Source organism: Tenrec ecaudatus, chromosome 15 (assembly GCF_050624435.1).
Source record: "Tenrec ecaudatus isolate mTenEca1 chromosome 15, mTenEca1.hap1, whole genome shotgun sequence".
Classification (NCBI taxonomy): domain Eukaryota; kingdom Metazoa; phylum Chordata; class Mammalia; order Afrosoricida; family Tenrecidae; genus Tenrec; species Tenrec ecaudatus.
The window spans coordinates 17,512,113-17,527,084 of NC_134544.1; the positions used below are offsets into that span (position 1 = coordinate 17,512,113).

Below are 14,972 nucleotides of genomic sequence, written 5' to 3' on the forward strand. Positions count from 1 at the left end.
GCTAGATGCACGTGCAAATAATTAGGCCCAGATGCCCTTCCAGAGCTACAACGGATGGCCTGGCATTCGTGTTCTGAGGACTGGCCTCTTAAACTCCCCGTTAGTGAAGCCTGCTTGGAAGCAGTGACCTCGGGGAAAGTAAATCTCTCTCCTTGCCTTTCAAATGTCTTGCCAACTAGCAGCGACCCCAAATCCAGGAAAATAATTTTGTGTTCAAGCAGCTCATACCTCTGTGAAGATTTTCTATCACCCAGAGTCCTGGTGGGGCTGTGGGTTAGCTGTGGGGCTGCTAACTGCAAAGCCGCAGGTTCAAACCCAGCAGTGGCTCCACGGGAGAGAGGTGACGCCATCTGCGTCCGTAGAAGTTAAAGTCTCAGACACCCACAGTGTCACGATGAGTTGGGACTAACCCAATGGCAGTGAGTCACGAGACTCTACCCAATGCATTTGCTATGACTCAGAACAGCCTTGCCCTTTTTTGGGGTGGAGTATTCCATAGGAGGCCTGGTGGTGGTTTGAACCCACCAGCCGCACCACAGGGGGAATGATGTGATTCTCTGCTTCCATAAAGCTGTGCCGCCTTGGAACCCCTGAAGAGTTCCCCTCTATGCTGCATGGCTGCCCCGAGCAAGAATTGACTCATGACAACTGGATCTTGATTGGCCTTTCCTTGATGAGCTGCCCCCGGAAGCTCTGTGCAGATTGTCCCAACAAACCAGGAAGCCCGTTTTTCTGCAGCCTTTGGGCAGGGGCTCAGCCTCCAGGCTCCTTCTATAGAAGCAGCCCCGTCCCACTTCAGAAAGAAGAGGCCCCCAGACCCAGCCATTACCGGGTGCTCCCGAGAAGCTCTTAGGCTACTGCAGTTACTCTTTAGAACAGTGGGAGAAGCGGCAGGCAGGGCCTTCCTGGCAGTGTCCTATCTCAGTGCACAGCCCGCCTCCTCCTGCAGGTGTCAGGGGATGGGGGTGGGGGGGGTGAGGACCTCCAGCTATTAAGGTTCCTTCCTTGTGATTAGAGGTGGGAAACATCTGGCCACCAATGCCATCCAAACGTCCCATGCCTCTCCAAAGAGCTGCCCCAGCCATCACAGTCACACGGTCATCGAGTTGATGCCGACTCACAGTGACTCTATTGGGACAGAGTGGAATTTCAGCTGCGGCAGTCTGATGCCAGCCCTAGTTTAGCCTTTTCAAGATTAAATTACTTCTGCTTTGATTTTTTAATGATGTGTTTACAGCAATAGGAGGCAGAGTGAGACTTTTGAAAAATGCTTGTGAGGCTATATAGATTTATTAATACAATTAGTGGGACTAGTGGGACACATATGTCCCAACGGGAGGCTCTGGTGCCGGGTGTGATGAGATGAAACCCCTTTGTTCAGATTCATGCCATTTCACAGACCCCACCAGGCGGCACCATGCACTAAAAGTGGGATAGCAGCTTCCCACTAAACCCCGAGACTGAAAATGTAGTTCCAAGGTTAAATTGTGTATTTACATGAACCTCTTTGAAAATAGAGCCTTCTCAGCCCCCCTCACCACATTCTAAACAGTAATCATATGGGCTCCTAACATGAGTCTGGACAACTCTTCCCATGGGCCTCCTCGCCCTCTCCTCCAGCTTGCCTGGTTCCAGGACGGGGGCCCGCTGTCAGGGCGGTGGCTGGAACTCACCAGCCGGTCGGTGGGAGGAAGATGGGACAGGCTGCTTCATCAAGACTCACAGCCTTGGATGCCCGCTGGGCTACTCCACTCTGTCTCAGCAAAGGACGGCAGTTAGTACTAGGCTCTCCCAGTTATGCCCCGGGCATGTCAGGGAGGTTGGATATGGTTGATGAAGGGCAGAGAGATGAAAGAGGACAAAAGGATGTGGATGGAGCCTAAGGGTCAGGAACGTGCCAAAGCCAAAGCCTGGGCTGGGATGTGAGTTGTGACATCACTGAGTTGACTCAGGAGCACCCAAAGCTGCCCTGTTATCTGGATGCCGATTCCTGGGTTTGAAAATCCACCAGCCAGTGGGTTCTGATAGTATCTGAATTGGACGCCGTAACCAGACCTACTGCCACTGAATTGATCCCAACTTATAATAATTCTATAGAGGGTTTTAAAGGCTATAAATCTGTATGGGAGCAGAAAGCTTCCTCCCACCTCCACTCCCACACCCCAAGGAGTGACTGGTGGTTTTGAACTGTTGACCTTGCACTTAGCCTGATGAATAACCCAAGAGCAGCTACCAAGTTCTCCAAGCATGTGTGCACTTAGGTCTTGAAGACTATGTAGCCATTCTGTCTGAGGCCGTGCTCTGTCTCCCTCACCCTTAGTGGAAGGAAGATGGGGGGAATGGGAAAGGATGGGGTGATGACAGGAGTGGCACTAGCTGCCCCCAGTGGCTAACTTGTGATGCTGCAGTGTCAGGGTACCCCATGACCCCATCCTAGGACGACCTGCCTGAAGTGGATCCACTTGGATGGTTCAGTGTGTATACTCCTTCTCACGGCGACCTCTGTCCAGCCATGCTCAGCTCCTCTCTGCCACGTAGGCTTGGTGTGGGGATTTACTGTCCTGGACTTGTTTGGACCTCTAGAGACAGATGCTGGTGAGAAGATATGCATAGTCCAAAATCGCTTACAGCCTGTGGGAAGAATCTGAGAGACTCCCTCTGTTCATATTCTTCTTCTCTCTCCTTGCCCCCCCCCGAAGTGAGAACGCTTTTTCAAAGGAATATCTTGTACAGTAAAAATCTTTTGTAACAGGGAAAGAAAGCCCTGCTTTATAGCTTCTTGAGAACGGAATGTATCTCACTCACATTTCTCCCTCATCCACCCAGTGAAACTGTTTCCCGAGTCGGGGAAGAGTGTGAGCATGCCAGGCTTTCTTCCCCACAAGTCCTGAGTGGGAACTGGCATGTTTGAATCCATCGGAGGTAACCATTCACTGCTGGGAGGAGGGGTGGGCCGATCTTCGAGAGGATGTGGGCTGGATGGTGCTGGTCTCAGTGATGCTCAGTAATGATGCCCAGTGGTCAGCACATGGCAAAGACAGAGATGAACATATAGGTGGGTTGCTGCCTTGCCGATCAAGTTGGAGAATCACAGAGTTTGATGACAGAAGAAAACATGTCCATTATAGAACATTTGAAAAATTCAGAAACCCACAGAAATATAAAAACAATGTACCAACCAGAGATAACATTACATATCTTTTAGTATACATTCTCTCTCTCTCTCCCTCCCTCCCTCCTTCCCCCCCCCTCTCTTTCTCCTGTGTATGTGAGCGCTCGCACACCCCTATCCATTTCTTCTCATTCCGAAATCACGTGGTGCGTATTGTTGTGAATCATACATCATACATCTTTCTCATCACCGAGTGTCCTCAACACCACCCATGTCATGAAATACACAGCCATTAGAGTAATGCAGAGTAATGATACAAAAATGCACAACACGCACACATACCATATATACTCATATATAAGCCAAGTTTTTCAGCACACTTCTTATGTAGTTTTTGTGACAAAACTAGGTGCCTTGGCTGATATTCAGGTTGGCTTATATTCGAGTATATACAATATATATATTAGGCAGAAATGGAATGAAATGTAAATAGGGATTAAAGCAGTGGCGGGGGTTGGGGGCGGGGGGAGAGGGTGGGAAACGGTTTCCAACGTTTGTTTTGGCAGCATCAGTATCAACTGGTTGCCTTAGTCACTGTTTCTCTTATTTGAGTAAGATTGACTCAGCAGTACTTTCTGTAAGGCATGCTCCCTCCCTTCCCAGGACCACAGAATGACCAGTCACAACTGCCGCTCTGGCTGGTGGGCCCAGTTACATAGGTTAGCCTGGCCCCAGCCTTCCATGTTCTCTGGATCGCGATGGTCCCGTTCTCCGAGCGACTGATGGTTAAAGCAGATGGACCAGCACTGCACGGTCTTTACACCCAGCCCCGACCCTGCACACCAGATCCCCATCAGGATGCACGGTTCTAAAATCACTACAGTGTGAGACTTGCCAAAAATCTCTGCTGCTGCCACAGAGCTGTCTGCACAGGCTGACCTGCCGCCCAGGACCTGTTATGGAAGAGATGCCAGCGAGTCAGGGCCAGACCCAGGGTGTCCTGTGCACAACAGAACAAACCCCACTGCCAGGCCCTGCGCCACCCCCACCACTGCTCCCGGGCTTGATTGAACCAGAGTGGCCCCTGTGTGCCCGTTCATCCCCTCAAGGGCTTTCCTGTCCTTCACTGCCCCTCTCCTTCACCAAACAGGATGCCCTTTCCTATAACCACGTCCAACGTGTGGGAGACCAAGGCGCGCCGACCTTGTCTCGGAGGAGCTTGCTGGCCGTATACGCTTCCTTGTAAGATGGATCGGTCTGTCTGCTCAGCAGTCCAAGGTGCTGTCCCCATTATTTTCACCTGTCTAGCTTCATTTCTTTCCTTCCTTAACGTGCTGTGATTTTTTAATATTTGAAAATGTATTCAGACCCGCTCCAGGTGAGTTTCTGCCTTTTTCCTTCCTTTGCTGCCAGGTTCTCTGTTGTTTCCGGGGTTCTTTCAGCCTCTTTGCCTTTGACTTTTTTTTTTTTAAGAGATAGTTTTCTGTTTTCTTTTTCAGGAAGTTACACTTTTTGTCTTTAGCCCTTGAAGGATGGACTCTTAACCTTGTAACCTACACACTGGTGGTAGTTTGAAGCATGTCCTTGTCTCCCTCCCCGATTTACGTCCACCAGGAACCTCAGCATGAGCTCTTAGTTGGAAAGAGGGTCTTTGCTTAGGCAAATCGTTACCACATTTGGGGTAAAGTCATTCTGGATTTAGGAGGGGCCCTAACTCCGACTGGTGTCTTTATCAGAGAAAGGGCCAGGAGACAGTGAACCCTAAGGAAGCAGGCCAGGTGAAGATGGAGGCGGAGGTTTGCACAATGCGACTGCAAGCCAGGGTAGACTAGAGATTCCTGGGGGTCTGAGAAGCTTGCATGATGGAAGCAAAGACCCTTCTTCTGAATCTCCAGAAACAACGTCGTCTGGCAGACTGTGTGATGTCCCATTTCTAATCTCCTGAAGTGAGAGGATAGAGGCCAGCTACCGTAAGCCCCTGGCTGTGTCTGTTGTTACAGCTGCCATGGGTGTTCAATGCACCCTCTCTCAGCGGCACAATTGATGAAACGTTGATTCTCCGAGTTTCAGAGTAGTTTATCGACATGTGTCCGACCTTCCCCTTGTACCTTCCACAGTTGATCGGCATTTTAAAGAGCTGATCCCTCTGGTCCCCCACACACCCACACCCTCATTACTGGCGTTCACAGTTGGTGGTTTATTTGTTTTAACTTCTTATTGTGACTTAGAGTAGCATTCCCAGCTGGTCATTTAGATCTCGCCTCATGTTTATTCATCTCAGTGCTTATTTTTCATCTTATATCTCAGAACACCATGCTGAGCTAGTTGCCCTTCCTAGGGCAGTATACGAGGCGGCTTCTGAAAGCGTGTGCAGATTCCATTCTCTTTTCCCCACGGCTTTGATGTGGTGGTTTGTTTTTGTAAGACCCTTGCACATGTGTATAACTCCTTTGGTCATGTCCCCTGTTCACATTCGACTCTCCTCCTTGGTTGCTTCCACAAAATATCATCTTGTCTTCTTCTTGATTGGCACCTTGACCATGCGTATAATTCTAGACGGATGATTACTTCCTCTCCGCACTTTGAAGCTGTTGTTCCACCGTTGCCTGGCTTCCATTTGTAGTCATTAAAGTCCGATGTCAGTCAAATGACCGTTGCTTTGAAGTGATCTCTCTTTAGTTCCTCCTTGAAAGAGTATTTTTACTGTCCTTTCTGTTTCCTAGCCTTTATCTAAGTGTCTCCTTCCCTCCCCCTCACGTCTTCCCTCGCTCCCTAATTAGAATACACCTGGCTGTCGGAATGTAGGGATTTTGTCTTTCTCTCTTCGGTTTATTTCTTCATTGTTGACAATCTACTCTCTCTATTCATTCTCCCTCATTCTCTTTGGACTTTTTCATTAGACCTTGTTACACTTTTTCACTCTATCTTCTGTCTCTTTAATTTGTATCCCACCTTTTGATCTCTTGGTGCTTTGTCCTGAGATTGTCCTCAGATCCATAGTCGAGTCTTTAGCATTGTCTAATCTGCCATTTAATCATCCTTTGAGTTGTTAATATTCATGATTACTATTTTTTTAACATTTAGGAATTCTGTTTGTGGCTTTTTCAAGTAGCTCCAGTAATTTGTTAAGTATTTTGTTGCTTGCTCATGCTTTCGTTCCATTTATGATTTCTTAAAACAAATGACAGTTAAAACTAAATAGAAGATACATTGAACTTGGTTTGTTTTAGACGATGCACGTGAAAATTTGAATATTACGTCTTCCAGTGTTCTAAAATTCTCAGTTTTGCAGTTTATTTTTGGTGACCCCAGCTTAGAGTTTTATTTCCTCTGTGTTTCACAGTTTAAAAAAATTTTTATTGTGAGTTCATCTCTGGCTATCTTAATCTATGGGAATCTGGGAAGCCCTGGCTTGAGGGTGTGCTAGTCCAGTGAGACCACCCAGGGCCTCCAGATTGGGACTGTGCTGTGTTCATTTTGTAGCTCGGGAGAGTCCAGTTGGTGCCATTGGAATAAATGTGAACCCCAACATTGTTTACAGATTACAGGGGGGCACTTTTTCTTCTGTGGCCCACCCAGACAGGTTTCCTTGTTGCTGATCCTTCCTGGCTGACAGAGTTCCCCCACTCCACCCCACCCCCCACCCAGACCCCATCACCCATCCTGTCACTAAGAAGACATCCCTTGTGGTCCCTGTTTCCATGTTGCACAGTGATTGTACTTAAATTCCGTTTGAGGTTGAATACTTTGATGTGTTTGTCACAGATTTCAGTTCCCAATAGCGTTCAGGTCCCTCTTCTTTTTTTTTTTTTCTTCTTTTACATTTTATTATAGGTCCCTCTTCTGTTCAGATCATTCAGACCCAAATTGTTAAGGCCCCTGCCCAGGCATACACTGCATTTTTACCACCACCACCATCCCCCCACCTTTTTTTGTATGTGTGTGGGCACACCTATCAAGCTTGTTTTATGTCTCTTATACTTGGTCACATCTCCTTCGGGCTCATGGATATCCATCCTCAATGGGATGGACCTTTTCTCTGTAAAATAAAAATTGGACCTTGGTTTTCATTGCTTTGTGCGGTGATAAAATGGATCAAGTATATTGGAGGCCTGAGATCAAGGGGAAGGTAGATACCATAAGAGAAGTCCACTATTTTCAACATAGTATCTTAGGCAGAAGATGGTTTTCTTTCCAAGGAAACAAAATCTAAATTAGGGTGTGTGTGTGTGTGTGTGTGTGTGTGTGTGTGTGTGTGTGTGTGTGTGTGTTTGGACAGATTGCTTGCTCTTCATTTTCCTGGCCCCTTCTTAACAATTTGGACAGTGCTCCCAGTGTTTTGCCTCAAGGATTCCTGCTGGCTGACTGTCCTTCAGTCACTTCATTAGGGAGCCAAAGGAGGTTGGAAACACAATTTAATGACATGTACAGATGACACTAAAGAAGTGTTCCATTCGCATCAAGGTCAAGAGCTCAGTAACAAGGGGAAAAACTAAAGCTATAGGCAATAAATAATGAAACCAAAGAGCAAGGCTGCGTTGGGACGAGAGAAAACCACTGCATCTTTGGGAAAATGATCTGCAGTAATTCTCAGAGCTGTGATCCTGGAGGGAAAATTGGACCCAGAGAAGAAATATGAGAGCAAGTATGGCGGTGTGGATTAACTTGTGCTGCCCTGAGACGTGTGTTAGAGATCCTGTATGATAGCCTCAACTGGGATCGGGGTGACTTTGTTGTGTTCATGAGACAGGAGTGTATCTCCAGTCAATCTCTTGTGAGATACAAAAGAGATATGAAGCAAGCTCGCAGAGCAGAGAGGGGTAAGAGAGGTGCAAAGCCACATGGAGATCTCTGAGGACCAGGACGCAGAAGATGAAGAGACACAGGTCTCCCTCTAAACCAGACAGAAACAGAAATCCTTGCCTGGGAGGTGGCACTCTGAATGCAGACTTCCTGCTTCCTCTGCGGTGAGAAAACGCGCTTCTGTTTGTTAAAGCCGCATACTTTGTCCAGCCAGGTGCACCTGGGGAGCAATCCTGGTCTTGTTGCAGCTCAGCAGTCAGGAGTAAGGTGGTTATTATGATTCATACCGGAACATCTTGTTGTTTTCCTTGAATGACTAATGTCAGTGTGGTGCTTTACTGCTGTTTTACACCCACCACCATAGGACGTTTCGATTGTCTATTGGATTTTGCAAGCTGTTCTCCCAGTGAGTTCCGGGAGTTATAAAGAGAGGATGCTTTAGAAAGGACGAGGGAAGCTCACAGTGATGTTATACTAAGTTCAGAATGGAAAGAAATCTCAAAAAAGGGCATTGTGGTAGTTTCATCATCTCATCAAGCTGATAAATACGAGGGTGAAGGGATGGAGTCTCGCCTGTCAATTGGGTCACAGCTTGATGGTACCTCTTTGGAGGTGATGCCTTCTCTTAAGGAGGGTCTGGGCACCTCCCCCCCTTTCTCAGTGCCACCTTCCTGTTGGCGAGCCACTTTGAGCCATACCGATGGCAGCCAGAGCCCTGGAGAGTTATCGACTGCCACGGGATCTACAAGACTTCGCACCCACTGGTGTGTGATCTTGCTGTATTCTGCATCTTTGCATGTGACTGCGTGAGTCTGAAGAGGGATTTATAGACTAGTGTCAAACTTATGAAGCAGTATTGGACTTATGGACTTGATCTGGACTGGGTTGGGATGTTTGCTTGATATATAATTACTTCTTGATATAAAGCTCTCTCTTACACATAGATGACTGTCCCTGGATTTATTGCTCTAGTCTACCTGGCCTAACACCGGTATGGCCTCAAGAGTGAATGCCTGGCTTTCTTTTCCCTTGGGATCCTCCTCTTAGCACTCCATTGCACTCTGTCAAGTCACAGCCCAGAACCTCCCTCTATTGTGGACCCATCCCCAGCCACCCAGCCATCTGGTATCTCCTTTGTCATCCAGAGAGGGTTGTGTAAACCATTGGGCTTGGTCTTCTCATCGGGGAAATGAATAACTTGGTTGCAAAAATCTCTAGTGAGGTTCTGACATCAAATCTACAGGCATTCCTTCCTCCCTTCTAGACCGTGCCGTAAAATTCAGTGCTCAGTTATTCATTTGCTTTTATTAAACTTTTAAGCTCTTTCAGAATGGTCTTGGCTTCCAACAAGTTGCTGTAAATGTTTATGGGCATCCATATCATTGCCTGTGAATTCATGGGGTAATACTTGGTTGAGGGTGGGATACAGATGAGCTACTGAAAAGTGGTGACTGCCCAGATTTGTGCAGCTATACATTTTTTACTACCTTCTTGTTCACAAGGGACTGTTGGTGGTCTAGTGGTTACTCACACAAGGGACTGCTGGCGGTGCAGTGGTTACTCATTGGGCTACTATGGTCAGCAGTTTGAAACCTCCAGCCTCTCAGGGAGGAAAAGGAGGAGATTCATACTTTCTGTACAGAGTTATAGTCTCGTAGTTACAGATCCACCCTGTCTTATAGGGTCACCATGAGTTGGTATTGACTCAATGGCGCTGAGTGAATGGGTTCTTGCTCTAGGACCCCACCTAACCTAAGAGTCTTAATTCCAGTGGGTTTACTTGCTAACTTGAGATTGCTGCCTCCCTGATGCAGGAGTGCCATCTAGTGTGAAAAGGTGACATTTGTGGGTTGGTCTGAGCCAGTGGTGTTGCTGCTTCCATGTTCTCTCATTTAATTGGCAGAGAAGTAGGTGCTTGGGAGGGAGTTGCCCCAGGATGACTTGAATCAACACTGCTGCTCATGACACATAATTCAGGAGACTGACAGACAGTTCCATGATGTCACATGCAGGCAGCTCATCTGAGTGTTAATGGGTGTTAATGCTTGAGGTGAGTTGGCCTCTCTGGTCTCGTATTGGAGGCATATGCCTTTGAGTGTAGATTATACCAGTTGATCATTAAACTACATTGCCCTCTGTCATTAATCCCTGGAGGTAGGTCAGAACTCTCAGTTGCACATGCAATAAATCCAACTCATCCTGGTTCAAAGACAGCAAAGGGGCTTGTGAGTTTATATAATGGAACACCTAGGGGTAGGCTGGCTTCAGGTATACCGTGAGCCATGTCAACAGGGCTGTCTCTTCTCCCTCTTTGTCTCTTGGCTCTGCACTTGCATTGGCTTAATTTCTGGTGGACCTTTTTCTTTGGAGTCCATGTTAGGCCAGGTTGACTAGAGAAACAAATCTAAAAACACTCATATTGTGAAAGAGAGAGCTTTCTATCAAGAAGTAATTATATATGAAGCAAACATCCCAGCCGAGTTCAGATCGAGCCCATACGAGTCCATAAATCCCTCTTCAGACTCACGAGGCCACATGCAATGATGCAGGAAGATCACCAGCTGGTGGGTACAAAGTCTGTGGATCCAATGGTGGTGGATGCATTTTCAGGGCTGGCACAGGTCTCAGTAGGGCTCTCTAGCATGAAGGTGAAGGCAAAGGGTGTGTGTGAGGGGGTCCTTAGGACCCTCTTTCTGAGGGGGTCATGCTCACAAGGAGGCACCATCTGGCTGTGAACTGATTGACAGTCTAGACTCCACCCCTACACTTCAAGTTGACACGAAATTATGTAACTACCACAGAGCCCCATCCTCCTTTGCTACTTGCCTTACGTTATGGTTTCTCCTTTTTCCAAACCATACTAAAGGATCAGATTTACTCTTATAGAACCATACATCAGCCCTGGACCCATTACTGGGTAGAATGATGTTATATTCTGATAGGTCCCGTATAGGGTATATGCCGACCCTACCATAAACTGAAAGAGGGAAGAAGCCATTCTCCGCAGGGAAATGCTATTTCCAAAGAAGGAGAGTTGGATGCCAGGCAGGGGGAAAAAAACAGATGTCCTTGGCAATGGTTATTACATTTGCCAGTCCCTAGTTGGCAGCACGGCTTTTGTTATGATATCTGCCAATGCTTGTGCATGGCTAGAAAACTAAACTGTACAAGCTGAGTGACTGAGGAGTAGGTGGGAGGGGAGCCCCGGGAGAATGGCCCCTTCATAGCCAGTGAGCTCAAGGCCACTGAGTACCTGGGGGGAGGGTAGAAAATCAAAGAGAGATCATGTGGATGAAATTAGGAGCGGTTGGGTGCTCATAAAACTGTCCCAAATACATTAACATCATTCCATTGAGAAGTGAGTCTAGGTGCCTTCCTGTTGAATTTGGATGGAATTGCACCTGGTTAAACCAATGGAGTATATATAGCGCAGGTGACACTAGTTGGCTTCCAAGGAAAAACCATCCTGGCCACGCAACTCTGTTCCATTCCCTGGAGCCCTGACCACCACATTGGAAGTTCAGCCCAAGACCACCATGCTGAAGAGGCTACATAGAAGTGCTCTAGTTGGCAGTCCCAGCTGTGCTTAGGCATCCTTGCCAACGTGCTCCACAAAGTTGTCTTAGACTCTCCCAGTTGGTCCAGCTGGCTGAGTGATGCTGTATCCCCTCCTGATAGCACACAACCTGTTGATGCCTCACATGGAACAAAAGAATCACCTAGCGGAGCCCTGCCAAGATTCCTGACCCTTGCAAGTGTCAGATATAATAAAACCATTTTCAAACCACTCTGTTGGGTGCCAGTTGTTAACGGTAACTGCAGTGCGCTGCCATTTCTTCATCTACCTTCAGAAAAAGTGAAGGCGGACACATCTCAAATTACGGGACTGGGATCTCAATACAGACGTGTTAGAAAAAGAACTGTTTATAAAGAAAGATTTGGTGGTTTTTTGTTGTTTTTTTTCCCCAAAGGATTTGAAATAATACATTTCTCTTTGTCCTGCCAGCAGCTCTGTTGGCTTGTATCTCAGGGAGCCTGAGACAGCATGTGAGGAAGGCAGAGCCCAGGACTGTCACGTGCTATCACAGTTGCCACTCATGATGATCGTGGGTCTCCACCCCTGCCCCCAGCCAGGCCCCCAGAGGACTTCTGAGTCCTTGTAGAGTGGATTTGGAAGACACGTGGAGTGTGCTCTATCAGAATAGAAAGAGGTCCCCTCTCTGGACCCACTGTGCTTTTTTTTCCTGCCTGGGGCAGCCTGGCCTTTGCCCCGTGCCTTGCTAATGATGGGCAGTGTACCTGAGAACCCAGCCTTCTGGCATCCTTCACAGGTCAGACTTCTTTAAAGTGTTAGAAAAGAATGGTATCCCTTTGAAGACCCAGGTGTACCTGACCCAGACCATGGTATTAGTGTGCATGTGAAAAAAGCTGTACAGCCAACCAGGAAGACCAAACAAGAACTGATGCCTTTGAACTCTGCTGCCGGCAGAGAGTATTTTACATGCTACTGAGTGCAAGAAGGATGAACAACTCTGTCTTGGAAGAGGCTGGTGAGACTTCGTCTCATGTGTAATCAGGAGGGCCCAGCCCTGGGGAGGTACATCATCGTGGGAAAGTAGAAGGTCAGGTGAACAAGAGGAAGACTCTCCGTGAGGTGGACAGACCAAGTGGTGCTGACAGTGGGATCAGTCATAGCAAGGATCATGAGTGTGTTAGTCTAGGTAGACTAGCGAAACAAATTCATAGACACTCGTGTGTATTAAAAAAAAAGCTTTATTTTAAAAGAGCAGTTGTATATTGAGAAAACATCCTAGCCCAGTCCAGATCAAGTCCATATGTCCAATACTAGCCCATATGTCTGATACCAGTCTATAAATATCTCTTCAAACTCACACAACACATGGAATGATGCTGAGTGCAGGAAGATCACAGGCCAGTGGGTGGAAAGTCTTGTGGATCCATGGCAGTGGAAGTATCTCAATGCTGACAGGGGTCTCCACGTGGCTCCTTTAGCTTCAGGGTTCTGCCTCCATCAGCATAGCTACATCTGGCTTGTCATCAGGAGTGTCTCACAGTCAGTTGTATGTGTCACACTTCCAAAGAGGAAGACGGGAGTTCCCAGAATCCTCTGGAGAAGGACATACAGACACAGAGGCCTCCTTGTCTATGACCTTGATTGACAGGATAGACTCCACCCCTTCACAAGTTGACAGATGATGTAACTGCCACCATGAGGATGACACGGGACCTGGCAGTGTTAGTTCTGTTGTACAAAGGGTCACCATGAGTTGGAACCAATTCAATGGCACCTAACGACGGCAAATTATCCACGTCGAATCAGACTGTGGACACTGTGCGTGTGTGGGTCCCTCCGGAACACTTACTCAGATCAACGTGAAGAGCGCTAGTCTAACATTTGCCATCTTACCTGGGGCACCTGTGAATTGTCAGACTGCCCCTATTAACTAGGGAATATTCCAAATAGTGATGGGATCGACTTCCATCTGGGAGGAGGGTTATGTGTGTCTCCAAGACCACGGACAACATTGGGAAGCAGGTAGAGAGGCCAAAGGTCATGGTAGGTAAGAGCCCAGGCTCAGGACCCAATGTGCGGGTTCAAGTCCAGCTCTATTATGGAGCCATGGGCATGACCCTTACCTTCTCTTAGCTCTTCATGTCCCTGGATAGATTGGGGGCATTGACGATACTTACCTCCTAGGGTGTCTTTGAGGATTTAATGCACGAGTGCATGTGGAGTTGGCATAGTACATTGATTAATAGCATGGACTCTGGATTTGGACCACAGGGCTGATCCCACTCGACCTTTTACTTACCTGAGTGTCTTGGGACAAGGTGGTGAGCCTCTCTGTGCTTCCGTTGCCTCCTCTCTAAGATGAGTATGATCATTGTGCCTGCCTCATGTGGTTCCTGGGAGCATTCAAGGCGTTAACACACATAACATGCCTAGAACCATGGCCGGCGTGGACAATTGCCATGTGAAAGTGTTTAGGAGCGTGTCCAGGCTGGAGGGTGAGAATTGCAAGGCAAGTCCACACTTTCAAGACAGATGCAGCGAGCAGCGGTTTGCCTGCCACGGAGATTCTGTAAGCCAACCAGCACCTTACATTGGCGCTTTATTTACATTCATTTTGATGCCGCCTGTCTTTTCAGGAATGCCTGGTTTAAGGTGAGACAGACTGGTATTCAGATGGGATCAATGCAATGCCCTGTGCCCCTTTTTCTTTCACACACCCTTAAGGCTCCCCTTGTCTGTGCTGATACACGCAGTCTTTCTCCTTCGGAGCTACTGGTGGTTTTGAACTGCCGACCAATGCGTCACTACCACACCACCAGGAGAAATACCCCGGGGATCCCTCCTCGCCTCCCCTGCTTGCTCCGTCTTTCAGAGTGTGCTTTGTGAGGACAAGAAAGTGGTGCCTCTGGGGCTTATTCTGGCTCCCTGATGACATTTTTAAAGATCCATCTGTTCTCTGTTTTAGCGTTTTTCTACCACGTCACCCTTTCTCACAGGACGTCAAAGCTGTCTCCAGGCACGCACACCTGGTGACACTTCTATGTCATTGTGTTACCCTTGCCGTCTGTGGCTGCCCAGCCATTTCCTTCTCTCTGGTGGCCCAGCTGCTCCATCTCAACAGCCTGTTAGACGTTCGTGGGGGAGCTTTGGAGAACCGTGGCAACGGAAGTTCTACTGACTGGCTGCTGATGTTTTGAACGGCCCGGTGGTTATGACTATCCAGCTGTGTCTGAGATCCATCCGTGTATCATCACCATGCACTGCTTTCTCTGGCCGCGAGACATGCTTACTTTCTCAAAAGAGACCGACCTGCGAGGCATCGCTCAGAACCAATAGGCCAGGTGGTTACAGGGATGCTGGAGGTCTGGCCAACTCGCAGGCTACCCAGGAAGACTCAGTGACCTGACCTGGGTTCCCACAGGGGCTGGCAACAGGAGTACCTCCGCGCTCACCCGAGGCATGTGCTTTCGGTTTTCCCATCAAGGACCTTCTGCACTCAGTGCCACCCAACTCTGGACGTGG

At 48.0% G+C, this 14,972-nt stretch overlaps 1 protein-coding gene across 2 annotated transcripts in view; it reads left to right on the top strand.

Annotated features, from left to right (window-relative positions):
• Positions 1-14,972, top strand: part of CCBE1 (collagen and calcium binding EGF domains 1) — a 207,113-nt gene that overhangs the window by 47,008 nt on the left and 145,133 nt on the right. The gene's annotated exons all lie outside the window — the stretch shown is intronic.